The sequence below is a fragment of the Pelodiscus sinensis genome, chromosome 12 (genome assembly GCF_052426305.1).
Source record: "Pelodiscus sinensis isolate ZL-2025 chromosome 12, ASM5242630v1, whole genome shotgun sequence".
Classification (NCBI taxonomy): Eukaryota; Metazoa; Chordata; order Testudines; family Trionychidae; genus Pelodiscus; species Pelodiscus sinensis.
In genome coordinates, this window is record NC_143063.1 from 35021650 (window position 1) to 35036140 (window position 14491).

At 42.7% G+C, this 14491-nt stretch overlaps 1 long non-coding RNA gene across 1 annotated transcript; it reads left to right on the plus strand.

Moving 5' to 3' along the window:
* Positions 1-6008: 6008 nt before the first annotated feature.
* Positions 6009-12339, plus strand: LOC142831143 (uncharacterized). Its single transcript, XR_012906801.2, has 3 exons — positions 6009-6112; positions 10734-10859; positions 11708-12339. It is a non-coding gene; the product is annotated as an uncharacterized LOC142831143 (long non-coding RNA).
* Positions 12340-14491: the final 2152 nt, after the last annotated feature.

The window sequence follows — 14491 nt, forward strand, 5'->3', positions numbered from 1 at the left end:
CCATTGATGGACACTGAGTTCACTGCATGGGATATCCTGCTCCAGCTCAGCTGTCACAAGGTCCTTTGAATGCATTCCTTTCTGTACTGCTGCCTCCAGTCTTTCCAATGAGCTCCTCCTCCCACTGCTGTTGCTTTAGAAATCCTGACTGAGTGTGCACTATGTAGTCTAGGGCACCAGAGCAGACACATTATGGTGAGTCTTCAAGTGGAAGAAATCTCTTAAGTGAACAGCTGTCAATGGACAGTAGAACTAGGATGAAAATAATCTTATTTTACCCTAGTTTTATCTTTCCCTTTTTTCTTAGATCAGCAGTAGGTGCAGGTGTCCCTTTATTGGTATGCTTGGGGCATATTTCATGGCCATAATGGGCATGTTTTCTAGCATAAACAATGTGCGTAGGCTTTTTCATATTTCACATTTGACATCTAACAGATCTCAGGGCTATGCAAATTCCAGCAAACTAGGATATCACCAGAGGATTCAGGATATCTGGATAATAGGTATAATTAATAGCTCGTCTGTAAATGCAGTTATTTCTTTACCCAAAACTGATATAATCTGAATGCTATACATGGGACAAGGCAGGTTTTCAAAATAATACATCTCCCTGTTAGGTACCTAGTAATGCTAGTCAGAGAAATTTACCTTGATTCATATTCCATTCAAATATGCAGCTCATTCAAAAGCAAACTGCTTTACAAAATGGTGTTCATTTCTCTGGAACTTCATTTTGGAGGAAAATGAGGAAAATAATTCCTATAATTCTGACAGGTTGTGCTTTGATATTTCTTAGAACAAAATGTTCTGATTTTGCATCTTCAAACAACTTTTGTTTGTTTGTTGTTGTTTTCATGAATTCCCTTGTAATTAACAGAAGTCACAAGCTCCAGAGCACTCTTGAAAAATCTGGCTGTACAGACTTTCATAATATGACTGGTATTTCAATTTCTTAATGGTATTAAATACATTTAGCATGCATTTCTACATTGTTACAGATTCAAAAATTCCTTGGACATCTGTAGTAGTTTGGACAGCCAGCAGAAGAAGCAGAATGATAATCAAATATATAGAAAACCATACATAGATGAAGATCTGTTGTAGGCTTGAGAGACAGATGTCAAGAAATAAAAAGTCCACAACCAATAAATAGAACACAAAAGTATTTGAAAGTCACATTCATGGGCTCAGGATAGGTTGTGTACAGACAGATATACCAAAAGGAAGTTACATAGAAAATATTTTGCCACCTTTGCAAAACATAGCAGTTCTTTTGAGATAAGTATCAGAGAGGTTGCTGTGTTAGTCTGCATCCACAAAAGCAATGAGGAGTCCTGTGGCACATTAAGAACTAAGGGTATGTCTACACTACCACCCTCGTTCGAACTAGAGTGGTTAATGTAGGCAACCGAAGTTGCAAATGAAGCCCAGGATTTAAATATCCCGGGCTTCATCTACATCTTGCCGGGCGCCGCCATTTTTAAATGTCCGGTAGTTCGGACTCCGAGCCCGTGGCTACACGCGGCACGGAGTAGGTAGTTCGAATTAGGCTTTCTAATTTGAACTACCGTTACTCCTCATGGAAAGCCTAATTCGAACTACCTACTCCGTGCCGCGTGTAGCCGCGGGCTCGAGTCCGAACTACCGGGGATTTAAAAATGGCGGCGCCCGGCAAGATGCAAATGAAGCCCGGGATATTTAAATCCCGGGCTTCATTTGCAACTTCAGTTGCCTACATTAACCACCCTAGTTTGAACTAGGGTGGTAGTGTAGACATACCCTAAACCTATTTATTGGGCATACATTTTTGTGAGTAAAACCTTACTCTGTCTGGTGCATCTGACAAAGTGGGTTTTTGGCCATAAACGTTAATGCTCAAATTGGTCTTTAAGATGACACAAGACTCCTCACTATTTTTTTGAGAAACTCACTGAAGAAAGTGAAACTAAAATATACAATACACACAAATCAAAGCATATTGACAGTCTTTCACAATATCAATTAACGGTATTCCCTGGTTCCAGCCTGCAGATCAGAATTTTCTCAACCCTGGATTAGTCACAGGGTGAGTCCCTGGCATGGCCCCACCTCTGCAGTTATTAGAGAATCACAGGGAATTGCCATTAGCAGCCAATATGAGCACCGGGATTCTCAGCTAACGAGAGCTGCAATCCTTTAATACCTGTGGAGGCGCAGGTAAACATAGCGTTGCCAGCCCGCCAAGGATTAACCCTGCGGGCTGCTGTTCTTTATTGCCTACCTCTGCTCTAGTCCATAATAATCTCTGCACCTCCATTGGTTAGTCTGAAGCAGTTATCACTACATTAAAATTATTTTTTAAAAGTTACATCTGAGGGAACATACTTTCTGAATGGTCTGAATTAGAAAGGAGCCCATGTCTGGGTCATAAGGGATACGGAGTTATTCTACAACAAAAAGAATTTTAGGGGTCAGGTCAGATATCCAAAACACACAGGGCACATCTAGACTACGCTTGACCTTCGAAAGAGGATATGCAAATTCTCTGGGAATTTGCATATCTTCTTTTGGATTCACTTTTGAAAGTGGCACTTTCAAAAGTGAAAGTAATTAAGATGTGGTTTTGTTGGTGAACCCTCCCGTTTGTCGACAGGTCGCTTTTCCTTAAAAAATGAGGTTTACATGGCTTGTCAACAAATGGGAGGGTTCACCAACAAAACCTCACCTTAGGGTGTGTCTAAATTCCAGGGTTTTTTTTCTTTCGAAAAAAAGAGCCTTTTTTCGAAAAAAACTTCACCTGCATCTAGACTGCAGCCACGTTCTTTCAAAAGTAAATCGAAAGAATGCGGCAATTTTTTTGATCACGGTAAACCTCATTTTATGAGGAATAACACTGTTTTTCTAAAGTACTCTTTCAAAAAAAGTCACTATTGAATGTAAACTGCTTTTTCAAATGAGAGCATCTAGACTCTCTTTCAAAAAAGACGCTCGTCTTTTAGAAAAATCTGCTTGTAGTCTGCACGCTCTCTTTCGAAAGAGGCTTGTAGTCTAGACGTAGCCTAAATTACTTTCACTTTTGAAAGTGCTGCTTTCAAAAGTTTGTGTTCAAAAGTCTAGTGTAGTCTAGATACGCCCTTAGTATTGTCTTTGGAATTACATTAAGGTGCATGAGGTTCACTTTTCCAACTTTGATATATCCCTTGTACTACTAACCCTTCATTATAGACCAGTGGTCCCCAACGTTTTGGGGCTGCCGGGCGCCTGGGGGCTGGGCCGCTCACATGCTGCGCGTATGGGGGCGGGGCTGCTCTCAGGCCACGTGACTGGGGGTGTGGCCAAGCATGCGCCGCACGCCTGAGGTCGGCACCGGCATGTGCTGCGATCCCAGGCAGGGGCTGCCCAGGTTCCGCGCGGCACCCCTGGGGCTGGGGCTGGGGCCGGGGCCGGGGCCGGGGCCGGGGCTGGCGCGGCGCCCCCAGAGCCGGGGCCAGGACCAGGGCTGGCACGGCGCCCCCAGGTGCAGGGCCAAGGCCGGCACCAGGGCTGGCAAGGGCACACGTGGGGGCCGAGGCCGGGGCCGAGGCCAGGGCTCGCGCAGCGCACCCGGAGGTGGGGGTCAGGGTCGGCACCGCCACGCGCGGCGCACCTAGGGCCGGGGCCAGCCATGCACCCGGGGATGGCACCTGCCACACGCCCGGGGCCAGGGCCAGCCCAGATTGCTCCGCGGGCGCATGTAAAGGGCCCGGCGGGCGCCATGGTACCCGCAGACACCGGGTTGGGGACCACGCTTATAGACACTTAAGGGTGATATCAGGATCAGTGTAAGGGCATGTCTACGCTTGTCATTTAAAAGAGAAAAAAGTACTTTTTTTTTTTTGCCTCCAAACCCTTGGAGCATATACACTTGCTAATGAGATTTTGCAGTGAAAATCAGAAGTTTCACCGCAAAAAGAAAACACCCTCCACAAGAGGCTCTTACCAGTGCTGGTTTAGCAGTGATGCACAAATGACTACACATTCCAACTGTTCACAAAACTTTTAGCCTCTTCAGGATATCTCACAGTGCCTAGATGACCACTCTAGCCAGCACTTCTACTGATTTGATACCAGGTAAACAGAAATCTACCTCTTCCCCTGTAAAGCCACGGGAACTTTGAAACTCTCCTTTCTGTTTTCGTGGGAAGGGATCACTTGCATTCTGGACAGGTCACACTGTCTTCTCCACTGAGCAAAGGACCTCCTGCTTGTATCAATGCTGAGCTATTGTTTGGAGAGAGGGGGCTATGCAAGCCCCAAGATGTGCTGTGATCACCCTCTTCCTCATCTCAGGAAAGCTGCCTTGTGAGACAGCTGTCTTCATGGTGTTTCTTTCATTAGCAATGGAAATGCTATAAATGTAAACACTCCTGAGCTTGTCTACACTGGCAAGTTACTGTGCTGGAAATTTCTCGCTCAGTGGGGTGTGAAAAATCTCCCCAGAAGAGCAAATATAAACACAGAAAATTGCCAGTGTAGACAGGCTCCTAGCCCTGGGAGTTACTCCTCTTGATGAGGTGCTTTTTCTAAAACACTAGGGGTATGATTTTCCGGAAATGCTTTTAACTGAAACATTTTACATTAAAAGCATTTTCGGAAAATCGCGTCTAGATTGGCAGGACGCTTTTCCGCAAAAGCACTTTTTGCGGAAAAGCGTCCGTGGCCAATCTAGACGCGCTTTTCCGCAAAAAAGCCCCAATCACCATTTTCGCAATCGGGGCTTTTTTGCGGAAAAGAAATCTCTGCTGTCTACACTGGCTCTTTTGTGCAAAAGTCTTTCGGAAAAAGACTTTTGCCCGAATGGGAGCAGCATAGTTTTTCCGCAAAAGCACTGACAATCTTACTTTTCCATTAAAAGTATTTCTGCAAGAGAGCATCTAGATTGGCACGGATGCTTTTGCGCAAAAGCATCCATGCCCAGTTTAAACGCGCTTATGCGCAAGAAAGCTCCGATGGCCATTTTAGCCATCGGGCTTTCTTGCGCAAAAAATTAAGGTGCCTGTCTATACTGGCCTCTTGTGCAAGTATTCTTGCACAAGAGGGCTTATCCCTGAGAGGGAGCGTCAAAGTATTTGCGCAAGAAACACTGAATACTTACATTAGAACGTCAGTGCTCATGCACAAATTCAAGTGGCCAGTGTAGAGAGCTGGCAAGTTTTTTCGCAAAAGCAAGTGCTTTTGCGCAAAATCTTGCCAGTCTAGACACACCCTAGGAGAGCTCTCTCCCAGAACTGGTACTGTGACCACACTGCTGCAGCAGCATTTTATCATCGCAAGAGTAGGCAAAGCCTCCAACGCCTGGGAAATGAGTGAATAAACAAGCCAGCACTTTTCTTTTACAGGTTCCCTATCACAGGTGAAACTGACAGCAGGGAAAACTGCAAGTGCAGAACCTAGCATAGGAGCCTGATCCTGACAGCTACTGATCACTTCAATATGCCTCCCCTGGCTTTTAAATCAGTGGTAGTCAGGGATTCCCACTAGTCTGCAGAAATGAATCTTATGTGCTACTGACAATGCTTATCAAGCCTAGTATGACCTCCCCCCCCCCATGTGCACACAGATAAATTTCACCCTTAATGAGAGCTGAAGGAAGGATTGTCAAACACATTATGGTTCATGTATACACATTCCTTTTTCTCAGTCTGACCACCCAAATAATGATCACAGGTGCCCATGTTAAAGTCCATTTATCTCTTAAATGTTTCAACTGATTATTTGGATTGTGCCATGTAATTATGTGCCGGTGGAGGGAAGATGTGCCACCTCAAAGATCAGTGTATCTACACCTTTGTGTTCTTTTAGTTTTCTAGCCTCTTCACCATGTGTGTGCCCCTCCCTCCTCTGTGGTCTTTTAAACCCACTTGCCTCTTAATAGTCTAATTACCTCATTAACTTCCTAGCCCTAGTCAGGCCTGGTAATCAGGCACACAGGTCTCTGATCAATTAGACCTTCTCCAGGGCCAGGGGAACCTAATTAGCTTAATAGTGATCAGAATCTGGCTCAAGATTTCTCTTAGTACTGCTTCAAAAATCCCCATTCTAGTCAATAGAAGCTGTACACAAAAATCTTCAAATAAGCTCTAGAATTGTAAAGGTATGTGGTCAATTGTTACTATTCAGAACAAGTCATGTTTCCTCTTTCATGTAATTGTACATTTTCAGGTATATGTAAAGGCACAGACAATTAAATGTTTCAGCAGAGTCCTGAGAAATCACTTTAAGATACTCAGAGAAACAAACAGCTTTTATTCTTGTTGTCTTCTTTTTAGTGTTATAGTTTGCCATCTTTATCACTTTATATTATATGCATGGCAAATGGCTTGTGTGATTAAACTCCACAGGAAATGTGGAGTATTTACTAATGGTTGAATAGCTATTTACTGCTGTGTATAAAAGCAATGGAGATTCTTCTTAAGTCCATAAATTCACTTCAGAGAAGTTTGCAATGTTTTTTCTCCTTGACTTTGATCCTCTCAGCCCATCTTTTCTCCTTGAAAATAGCAGAAATTGAAATGCTGCAGCACAATAAAGAAACACTTCACAAAATCATTGTAATACCTACGTTTTTATGAATCTAAATATCTTTTAAGGATCTGGGCCTTGGAGCCAGTTTTGTGAGAATATGTAGTTGCTGAACAGATTGTTCTTTACTGGGTTTTCAAATTAGGATTTAATCCTTGTTGAATTCAAGGAGAATTCAGCTTATTGACTTTTTTCAAAATCCTACCAGGTGCCTATCTGCTCTCAATGTCTCTACAAACCTATATTAAAGCTAGAACTAAAATCAAAATGGTGGTAGGCAGTCAGATTTCTGGGTTGACTTCAGATGGTTGATGAAAACAATATATTAATCTGTAGTTTGTATTTCTTTGATGACATACAAGGTGAAAATTTGCAGATTTGAAAGTTTTAGCCTTTGGGATTTAGTTTATCAAGTCCCCTGGCGTATTAAGCTATATACAATAAATAATAAGGCATAAGCATTTTTTTTCAGTGCCTATTTCTTTTCCCATTGTCCCATGAACCAAAACTGCTGTATTTAGCACAGATTTTGATTTAAGGCACAGAGAGTAGAAGATAGCAATGGAGGGGAAATGTGCTACTCTGGGGATATAAAGAATTACTTCCTCCTTGGGAACATGGTGGGAATTGTGACTCAGGTCCTAGTAGGTACAATTAGGTCCCATCCCCCTACACAGGACTATGTCTGAGGACTCAATATAGATGTGCTTATATATATATATATATAAAAAGCCATCTCTCCTTTCTTCAACAGTCCTGAGAAGAGCTGTCAGGTACTTTCACACTCTAAAGACTTTGTGGCTGTTTCTCAGGAAAGACAGTTGGTTACATTTCATCCCCACCATGCCTTGGCTGGCCCTTTCCTTCTCTCTGTAAGTTCATTTCTCTATCCTCTACTTTCTCTATTTCTGACTGATCAGTATGGAGTTGGCTACAAATTTTAAGCTTGACCATCCCCTTAGATCACTAGTACAAGGATGCTTCAAAAAGTTACTCTTTCTCTCCCCCCACCCCATAAATAACACCACATATTCTGTGCCAAGTAGAAACTTTGAATATTTCCCTTCTGAAAGGTTTCCATTCAGTATTTGCTGATATAAAGAGTCCTTTATAAAGAGGACTTTTCAGCACACTTTTCCCCCTCTAACATTCCTTATATTATAATATATTTGTTTGTGGGGGAGGGAATTTAAATGAGGCAATAAAGAGACAAGAAAGCAATTATTTTGATGAAGCACAGGAAGAGATCCAGACTCACCTTTTCCACTACTGTACTGGCTGTTGGATGCTATCGTAACTTATAATTAGAAATTGATGTTGAGATTTCTGAATTCAGCAGCTATTCCACTGAATACATATGTAGGACAAACCTGTTAAGTAAAGAGAGAGCTCTTTTTATATATACATTTTTCAAAGTAGCCCAACTCTTTAGGCTTGACTAATTTGAGCCCCAAATCTAGACTCTTGCTGTGGTAATGGTCCCTTTATAACAAGTAAAATCAAAGTGTCACCTCCAAATATTAAGGAACTCAAAATCTAGATGTAGATCCAAATTTGATAGCTTTAATCTGTCTCTAATTATTAGTTCAGTGCTCATGATTTTAAATTTGCCAGTTGCTTTAAATAACTGTGTCTCAAACCATGCTGTACCTCAGACTTCCTGAATTAAAATCTTCCTAACCATAACTCTTCAAAAAAGGGGTATGTTTTTCAACCATCAGTACAAAAAACCTGGAAACAAATAAAATAAATTATTTCTGTTCTTTCCCCATCTCTCTCAAACTGGTAATTATCTTTATTATTTTGATCTGCATTTTCATTGGTTCAGATATGTGGAGCACAGTCAAATTGAATCCGTTAAGCTTCATGGCACGAAGCAACTACTTAAATATACTGAATACTTTCACTTTAATTTTTGTGCTTAAAACAGTTTGGCACACATCAAACTAGTTTATTTTTTATGTTTTGTTAGCAGGTCTTGCAAGAAAATGGTATGGTTATTTATTTACTTTCAATTTGGCTATTTTCATTGGTACATCTTTATTCCACCAAAATCAGTACCTTATTAAGATATGAAACAAAATACAGGACTATGTAGCACTTATAAACCATCTTGTTAGTCTTTAAAGTGCTACGTAGTCCTGTATTTTGTTTCAGCTACACCAGACTAACACGGCTACATTTTTATCATTATTAAGATATAAAATCCTTTGTTATGCCTAAAATCTTTGGAAACATGTTTTTTAACATAAACATATGGTGGAATTTCATAAGCCTGGCTTGTGGGCAGGGCCAGCAGCAGAATCCTGGGACTGATACTGCAGAGGAGCCAGCCTAGGGGCCAGAACCCTGACCTCCCTTAATCTGGCAAACTCCTTTGCTCAGGACTGGTCAGATTCCAAGAGTGCCAGACCAGGGAATTCCAATACGTCCTTCTTCCCCTGCCTGCACGAAAAGGAGGACTGAACTAACAGTTACCCAGCTGGAATGCTGTGTCACATACACCATGGGAGAAACTGAGGAAGGGAGTGCCTAATAAACCAAGGTCACCTAACAAACCCTAAAAGCAGCTGTATGCAGGCCCGCCTACAGGGGGACAAAGAGGGCAGTTGACCTGGGACCCAGAAGTGCTTGTGGCCAAAGCCCTACACCCTTTAAATTGCTGGTGGAGCACCATGCTGTGTGCTCCAGGCGACTCTCAGAACTGCCAGGTTGTAGGCAGGGACAGCCCAGTGCATTTCGGTTGTGCTGAGGGCTCTAGCCCCAAATCTTCCTCTCAAGGACCTGCCCCTTCTGGCGCATGGTGCCACCTCCCACAAATTTGCCCCAGGGCCCAGCAAGTTTCTCGGTCCTGCAGGCTCTATTGTAATGAGCACTCCATATCATTCTGTGTGTAGTGTACCAGTAGTGCTGAGTAGGGGATCCAACTGCCATATCTTCATCAAGGAGCAAGGTGGGGGGGACCCTCCAAAAAGTCATTTCCAAATGTATCTATGATGTTTAGTGGAGGCATACTGCAGAAAATTGACCTTGTTACTAGAAAAGCAGTTTAAGGATGAACTGTCTCATTTAAACAATAATCTATGCAAATATATCGCTAAGGTCATTTGAGTCCTTATAGTAACAGCACCTGTAAATTCAGCCTGCCTCTCAAAATTTAATGTTTTTAAAATACCAGAGGTGGGGAATAAGCAGCCAACAAGAGCTTGGAGCAGCTGTACTTAGAATCATAGAAACACAGAATCATAGAGCACTAGAACTGGAAGGGACTTTGAGAAGTCATTGAGTCCTGTCCCCTCAGTACCATTTAGACCATCTCAGATAGATGTCTAGCTAACCTGCTCTTAAACTCTTTCAGTCTCTCTTCATAAGTCATGTTCTCTAAACCTTTAATCATTCTTGTTGCTCTTCTCTGGACCTTCCCCAATTTCCCCACATCTTTCTTGAAATGTGTTGCCCAGAACTCCAACTGAGACCTAATCAGCGCAGAGTAGAGCGGAAGAATGACTTCTCGTGTCTTGCTCACATCACTCCTGTTAATGCATCCCAGAATCATGTTTGCTTTTTTTGCAACAGCGTCACACTGTTGAGTCATATTTAATTTGTGGTTTACTATGACCCCTAGATCCGTTTCTGCAGTAAAGAAAGGGACATGCAGGTAAAGTCTCTGATATCCCTTTGCAAACTGTGTCTGGCCTGCAGGCTGCTTACTGACCACTCCTTCTATATACAATATATCTACACTGATTAATTTCCAAACATCTAAGAAGTAGATTTCAAGTACGTCAATTTTTTATAGCAAGGTAAACCAATTTGATGTTTGTTATGGAGAAATTATGAAATGAGTCATACCCACTTCATAATAAGTTCCATATTAATTGGTGTGTGTGTGTGTGTGTGTGTGTGTCTCCTATAAAAGAATTGCCAGACAAGGGTCTAATTATATGTCTATTCAGAGGAGCTGGGTAGAATATTTATGGCAACAATATTATAAATGAAGTTCACTGAGTTTTCACCTCATACATCATCCATGAACATATGCACCATTTATTGCAGCAATTCATACTTGAAACTAAAGAGGTGTGTTTTTTAAAAAAAAAAATCTACGAAGGATAATAGAACTATTTTTGGAATGGGGATAGATTGTGCCATAAGTGATTAGAATAAAAATAAAATTAAACATGTTTTGAAAGCATTCCAGAACTTCTAAGATCCAGATCCACCTCTGCCACAGACCTGCAAAGGAAACTTCTTTATGAAGACAATTAGAAGAGCACACACTTGTTCTTTGGCACAATGATTGTGTCCTTAACTTTCAGGTATGGTGCTCCTCATTTTTGTTACCCACATCTTGTTGCAGTAGTTTAACTCCAAGTAACCAAGTTCTTCAATATACACACATGCTCAGGACACACTTATGAATTGTAGTTAGAGACTTTGACAGATGAAAAAAAATGAATCCAAGGCGCCACAGAAAACCAGAGTATGAACCAGGGTTAGAAATATGGTCTCCTCCTCATACCAATCCGTGTGCCAGGTAAGGGTTTTAACCGTTTTAATAGATGGGGTGAGAGAGCATGGTTATACCAACTGTTGATGCGTAGTAATGTTTGTTTGTGTCATGAACTATTTCTGTACTGTACATTAAGATTCTTTATGCATTCAAATTATTTTGAAAAGTCTTAAGAGGATAGAAAGAAATCAAAGTTGCCTTTGATCAGCCAGATTGTGAGAGAGATTTGAAATGCAGGTCATATATAATGGCTGAGTTATAAAGTTAGAAGAAACACCGTGTGGCTGAATATACCTAGTGAGAACCTTAGCTGTTGTCTATGCGAGTGAGCATTGCAATAATTGCTCAAATCCCCACCCCATTATAATCCCCAACAGCTCTAACTATTCGCTAATGTTATGTCAAGACTACAGTTTTAATGGTGCACCACGCTGCTGCTAAACAGCAGTTAAACACAATGGCTGAATGACTGTATTGAGTGCTATTGAAAGTCAATACCACGTGCCCATCTTTTTTTTTTTTTTTTTTTAAATTGTTCGCTCACTGAGGCTTTCAGCAGCACTTAACTTCCAGGGCCAGCTTTTACATTTTTCCCCCCCCCTCAGAATGGCAAATGGTGGAGATTATACACCCTTAATTTTGTTTCTTTAATAGAGAGTGGAAATTAAAAGACAGTGCGACTTAAAATAAGTGCTCCTAAAAACTGTGGTTATGCAAATCCCATTATACATAATAAAAAAAAAAAAACAATGCTGGACAATGGAAAGGGAAGATGAAAGACTGCAGGAGAGGACTCCAACAAAGTTCCCTTGGCCAGCAAGATGTGGGAACATTACTGAGAAGATGTGGGAAACCACAGAGGAGAGGAAATCATTCAGCTAGCTGCAATGGCAGACCCTGCAAAATGCAGAGGAATGCAAATTGAGGCCAAGAACAGAGAGAGCTGAATTAATCTCAAGGGATCAAGAGGGAACTCAGTACCGGAAACAAAGAGGAACCATCAGAATGCACAGGAACAGGAGTCAGTTCTTTCGATCGATCGATCGCAGGATAAATGAGGAAGCTGTCTGGAGGTCAGAAGAACAAAAGTAGGATGACCATATTTCCCTATGGTGAACAGCTGCTGCCTGGTAAAATTACTCGTATTCAAACAAGTTCAATGGCAGTCAATCAGAGCTATACAGTTCAAATAAACGTTAAGTTGACTGAACCACTGTTAAAAAGAAATACTGTGTAGCTGGCACCTTTTCTATTTACCTTATCTTTAAGGTTTGCTTGGGGAGAAATGACACACATACATTCCCATGTTCTTCATGCCTGGCTAGGTCCCCAGGATGCACAAGCCTCTCTTGGTACCTGATACCACATCTTCTGGTGACATGTATGGGAATGCAGGGTCACAGCCACCCCTTCCCCCAATTCCTACCCAGGTTCATATCAGAATGTGGCCAGCAGCAAGCCTTTCTGCACTATGTGGGAGAGGAGGGGTGGGCACTGCTTCCAGCTGCAGGAAGGTGGGATTAGGGATAACCTAGCCTATGTACTGAAGAGATCATGTCTTCCCTCCTGTCTCCCCAGCCTCTTTCCCCTGTGGCTGGAAGAAGCGTGTCCCTTTCTGCATGCACAGTATTGAAAGGGTAGGGGGTCTAAAGGTGTGGGAGACTCAGGGCAGGGGTGTGAGGGATGCGGCAGGTTGCAAGGACCTCAGGGCTGGCAGTGCAACCATTACACTGCTCGGCGGCCAGATCCCCGAGGTTGGCTGGGCCACAGCATGGCCACTGCATTGCCTAGCTGTTGGATTCCTGCAGCTGGCCAGGGCAGTCGTTATGCTGCCTGACTTTCTGAGCTTTAGTGCTGAAACTTAGGTGTACTGTGGCTGTGCCACTCAGGGATTATGGGTGCTGGCTTGGGTCCACTGGACCTGGTTCCTCTCCCCTCCCCATCCCTAGCTTTCCAGCCCAGGGGCCTGGGGCCTGGGCCCATGGAGAGGGGTGGTTTGTATTCCTGTGGGGGAGGAGGCGAGAAGAGGAGGAATGTGCCATCCTTGTCAGCACTAGCAAGGGAAACTTATCCATGTACAGGTTCTAGCAACATCCAGAGCCCTGCCCCCAGCTGGCCACTCTCTCGGCAGTGCAATGCACTAGGTCACACTAGCTTACTTTCATGTGAGGCCTCATTGGGGAGGTGTGCTTTGAACTCACTCTTCAGATCCACAGCTCATAGAAGTGACCTTAAACAAAATGCAAAGGGAGGCAGCAGGCACCTCCCTTCAGCTTAGATTTGGGCACCAAACTCCCTAAGAGGGGCAGGGTTTAGAATTGCACCCTTCAGGGTGACATCTCCCATTGAATACATCAGGCATGGTGTTGTCAAAAGCGCTGAATTTTGTGAGTCCCATTCTGAGGCTCCAATCGTTATAGGGGGAGGCTGGGTGGGCTTTGTGAAACCCTATCATTTTCTTGGTTCCTATCAGACTTAGTGATTAATTTCTTTGTGAATCTAGCCTTCAGTGTGTGTGTGTGGGGGGGAGGGAGAGTAGGAGTGTGAATCCTTATCCTGGACCTTAATTCCATATTCCCCATATAAAGGTGGGAGTGACAATTGGGCATAGAGAGCTTTTATAGAGTGGGAATGCATTAGGCAGCCACCAGGCCATAAATGACCAATGCAGGTGGTCATAGCCATGTTGGTATCAAGTTATTAGAGAGATGCAGTGAGTGAAGCAATTTTTTTTAAAGAGCTCTTCTTTTAAGAGCTCTTCTGTAAGGTCTGGCCAATGTGAGTTCGACGCAACGTCTTGCAGTACATTCTTTGAAGGAGAAGGCTACTGCAGGGTGCTGGCCTGGTGCTCAGGCCGGTGCTTGAGTCCTCATAAGGAAAGGGCCTCTGTAGGATTGAAACATGGAAGCACGGTAAAGGAGAAATGGAATTTGTAAAAAGTAAACTCTCAGACAAGCTGACTACATAAACAATGGAGCTAAATTTCTTCCTGAGGCAAGGCCGAAGAACCAATTTTTGGGAACTGCTGAGGCCTTCACCAAGCGCTATTATAAGCCAAAGCCACATATCTGCAGTCAAAGAAGAGAAAATGTTTGTCCGTTTAATCTTGTGAACTGTTCCCTTGGTTAATATTTAAAAAAATAAAAAAAAAGCTCCAAAGTGATAGTTGCCAGTGAATGTTCCCTAGACCATTCTACTAATTTATAATAGAGAGTATGCTCATGATGACTCAGTCTTTGCTTCTGCTATGAGTAGTCTTATAATCTTAAAATAATCTAGAGAATTATAGGTTTAGGGATAAATCATGAGCTGGTGTAAATTCACTGACTATGATAAAGTTATGGGCTGTGTCTACATTGGCATCCCTTTCCGAAAGAGGGATGCTAATGAGACACTTCGGAATTGCAAATCCGCGGGGGATTTAAATATCCCCCGCGG